At 41.1% G+C, this 4535-nt stretch overlaps 1 protein-coding gene across 1 annotated transcript in view; it reads right to left on the bottom strand.

Annotated features, from left to right (window-relative positions):
• LOC103202421 (heat shock transcription factor 2 binding protein) overlaps window positions 1-4535 on the bottom strand; it is a 271770-nt gene that overhangs the window by 151668 nt on the left and 115567 nt on the right. The window lies entirely within an intron of this gene.

Below are 4535 nucleotides of genomic sequence, written 5' to 3'. Positions count from 1 at the left end.
TTGGGTTTCCGAGGCAGTATCACTACGGAAGTAGGATTGCCCAACCTTCCTTCCGAGGAGTGGCTGGTGGGTTTGAACCGCCAGCCCTCTAGTTAGCAGTCAAGTGCCTTAGCCACTATGCTACCAGAGCTCCCTCATTAGCCATTAGAGAGATGCAAATCAAAACAATAATGAGATACCATCTTGCCCCAGCACTAGTAGCAAAGTTCAACAAGACAGAAAATTACAAATGCTGGAGAGGATGCAGAAAAATTGGGATTCTCATACACTGCTGGTGGGACTGTAAAATGATACAACCACTGTGGAAAGCAATATGGCAATTCCTTAAAAAGTTGGAAATAGAAATATCATTTGATCCAGCCATTCCATTACTAGGTATATATCCTAAATAAATGAGAGCCATGACAAGAACAGACATATGCACACCCATATTCATCGCAGCACTATTTACAATAGCAAAAAGTTGGAAACAATCTAGGCGTCCATCAGCTGAGGAATGGATAACCGAACTGTGGTACATACACACAATGGAATACTATGCAACACTAAAGAATAATGTAGAATCTGCAAAATACCGCATAATGTAGATGAACCTGCACAACATTATGCTGAGTGAAATAAGTCAATCACAGAAGGACAAATATTGTATTAGTCCATTACTGTAAAAGTCAAGGAACAGTTTATATAAGGAAGGAAATTTTCTTTGTTGGTTACCAGGGGTGGGAGGGTAGGGTAGGGAACACTGTTAGACAGGTAGAGATAAGTATTGATTTTGGTCAAGAGAAGGGCAATGTACCAAATGTGAGTGATCACCATAGTGGCACTGAGGAAGAGGAAGACATAGAGAGGTACATAGGAGGTGGAGACAACAAAGATGAACCCTTTTGCACATATAGTACTGCATTGTCAGTGAAGGCAAACATGGGCACATGGGTGGATAGATGGGTGGACAGGCTGAACTATTAGGTATGTCTATGCAGCAAGGAGTGTACCCAAGACCATGTATAGGGTTGGCAGACAAGGGTTCTACAAGTATATCTGTACGTTCTGTAAGAATTCCCAGAGGTATAGTAGAGCTGACAAGGGACAAGACTGTAATCACTTCTTGGTCACAGGCAGCTGCCCAGAGGGACTGAGTACTTGAAATTGTGGGCTCAGGACCATAGTTGCAGGGGACATCAAGCTCAATTGACATAACATACTGCACAAAACATTGTTTCACCTCCTATTTTGGTAAGTAGAGACTGGGATCTTAAAAGCTTGCAAGCAGCCATCTAGATGCAACAATGCATCTTTCCTCACCCAGAGCAAAGAAGAATGAAGAAAACCAAAGATTCATGGAAACAATTAGTCCTTGTGAGTGGTACAGCATGCCATCCTCAGCCTATACGACAACTATAAGACCAGAAGAACGAGATGGTGCCCAGCTATCACCGTCAACCACTCAGAGGAGGATTTATGTAGGAGATCCTGGATAGAGAGGGAAAATAATGTTAAACAAAACTCAAAATCATTGGGGGGGGGGGGAAGGACCAGGTTTGCTGGTGTGACAAAGCCTGGTGGAACCACTGAGAGTATGGTCCCTAGCTGCCCTTCAGGTCTGGAATTGAACACACACCTGTGGCTTCCAGCCAAACAAAAGACAGGCAAAAGAGTTGAACACGTACCTGAGGTAGATACACTCCTTGGAGAGAACAATCATGGGAAAAAGGAGAGCTGTTTACGCACAGGGAGATAGTTCAGGGGTCAGGAGGGCATGGAGGGATGGACACAGGGAAGAGGTAACTATCGGGAGGAAGTGGGAGGGGAGCTGTTGCATTGTGGTAAATTGTAGTCAATGTCATAAGATAACGTGTGTGTGAATTGCTATATGGAAAGTGAATTTGCTATATAAACTTTCACCCAAATCACAATAAAAAATAAAAGAAAAGCAGGTAAAACCACATTTAGAAAAGTTTAATTAAAAAAAAAAAAAAGTTAAATCTACAGAACAAGACAAAGAAGTATGCCCTTGTCATTCCTAATCGACATTGAACAGAGGTTCTGGCCTGGCTTTGACCCACAGATAATACAATGGGTGCAGACAGCAAAACCTCGAAGAGAAAAATCACTATTTCTGGCCAGAAGACCAGAAAAAAGATGCTCCTGTAAGTGGAAAAGTAAAGCAGAATATGGGTTTTCTGTTCCTTTTATTTTGTTGTTCCTCCCTAAGCCCTGCCTTGAGGGAGCCTCAAGTTGAGGAACTGTAATGCTGCCACAGGGAAGGCAGCAAGCAGTGTGTACCTCAGACCCAAGAAAAACCCTCTCTCTCCAGACAGAGGAACTAAGAAAGGGACCCTAAGGGCTAAGGAATACTGGAGACATGCCCATTATTTTTTTCTCTCCTTTGTCAGGCCGCTTTGCCCCGAGATGCCCAGTCACGAGAAAATGCATGACAGCACAGGATGCTGAATCTCTGAGAAGTCTACCTGTCTGAGCAAAGGAACAGGAGAAAGGGCTTCCAGAGAACCAGAGAGTATGGGGGAAATCCCAGAGAGAAGAGAGCTAGAGAAGGGGATCTCCTGATTCTTCAAACAAACCAACCTTCTCCCCAAGCTACACAAGCACAGAACAGATCCATAGCCGCTTGAGAAGGACTTGGATAACTGAATTGCAGTATCAATCAAAGCCCACATCCCAGATGAGCCCCTGAGTGGCACATGTCAGGGAAAAGCCCAAAGTAGCACAGCAAAGGCTTTGGAAACTGAACTGATCTTTGAATCACCACCTAGAAAAAAATAAGAACTTGTAATCTGAACCTAACCAGGTTGACTGTCTAATAAGTCAAAAACCCAGAATTCTTCACAAGATTTTAACAGGACCCAGAGTTTCTCAACTTAACATTCAGAATGTCCAGAATATAACCCAAAATAATTCAACATACAGAGAACCGGGAAAATGTGAGCAATCCTCAAGAAGAGACAATGAACAGATCCAATGTCCCAGATGTTGAAATTATAAGACAAGGCTTTAAAGTTACTATTATAACCAGTTCCCTGAAGTAAAGGTAAACAGTCTCAAAATAAATGGAAAACTATAAATTCTCAACAGAGAACTCATACTACCTGGTTTTGAGATTTACTATAAAGTTAAAATAATCAAGAGAGTGTGGTGTTGGTAAAAGGATAGACACACAGATCAATAGAGAATCCAAAAATGGTCAATTGATTTCTGACTAAGGTAGGAAATGCAGTTCAATAAAGTAAGAATAGTCTTTTCAACAAATGGTACAGAAGCCACAGACATCCATATGCAAAATAAAAGGATTTCTATCCATATTTTACAACTTACACAAAAATTAATTCAAAATGGATCATAGATCTGAAACAGAAAAGCTTTATGACCTTAACACAAAGTCCTTGAATAAACACTAAAAGAAAAAACCATAAAAGAACTGATAAACTTTACCAAAATTTAAAACTTTTGCTCTAAGAAAAGCATTGTTAAAAGTATAAAAAGACAAGGCAGTCTGGAAGAACATATTTACAATTACATATCTGACAAAGGACTTGTCTGAGAACAAATAAAGCATTCTCAACAACTGGAAAACAATCTATAAAAAAAAAAATCAACAGAAGATTTGAAAAGTCACTTTACCAAGGAAGATATACAGATGGCAAATAAGCACATGAAAAGACATTCAATATCAAAGATGGAGGAATATGCAGACAAGCAACACAGACCCTCTTCAACAAAGAAAAGAAAAACCAATTGCCAGAGATACAGAAGATAATCCTGGAGCCCTGAACTTTGAAGTGGGTTAGGCACCAACTAGTGGAAAAACCTGAACGAAAACAGTGAGTACAGAGATAGTCGGAGCTGCGGACTATCAGCTACTCTGACGGGACCAACAGCCTGAATATTTCACCCCTGGTCACCAAGGGCTGCAGGGATGACAGTGCTGGTGGCCAAGGACTAGGAAGGGAAACAGCAAGGAAGGAGACAACCTGAGCTGTTGACTTTCCGCTGTCCAGAGGATGCAGCCATTTTGATTGTTTACATGTGGCAGCCATTTTGGATATTTAAAGTGACTGAGGATACAGCCATTTTGAATCTCTACAAGTGGCAACCATTTTGGATTTTAAAGTGATAGCATTCTCATTCAGATTCCAGGGACTTAAGAACAGGATCTGTTTGCCAAGGTCAGCAGGGACATACGAGACGCTGACAACAGGGAAGAAGACAGGTGGTGAGTGTATTAAGTGTTGTCAACTAATGAATAGAGGAGCACAGTACCCTGCTTGCATAGATAATATACAAACAAAACAAAACAAAAATCATGGGCAAATCACTCCAACATACAATCACCAATTAAATATAAACACAAAAATGTCACAATGCCTCAGAGACAACAGAGCATCACAGTCCATGCAAAGAAGCAAGATAAAGCAGGAGAAACAAGGGACCAGGATACAGACCCAAAACACATCCCTGAGGAAAAGGCAGCATTGGAACTCCCTGATAAGGAATTCAAAAGAATTATATTTAGGTATCTT

The sequence above is a fragment of the Orycteropus afer genome, unplaced genomic scaffold (assembly GCF_000298275.1).
Source record: "Orycteropus afer afer isolate SDZICR_OR568_19922 unplaced genomic scaffold, OryAfe1.0 scaffold00179, whole genome shotgun sequence".
Taxonomy (NCBI): Eukaryota; Metazoa; Chordata; class Mammalia; order Tubulidentata; family Orycteropodidae; genus Orycteropus; species Orycteropus afer.
This window is presented reverse-complemented; position numbering and strand designations above follow the sequence as displayed.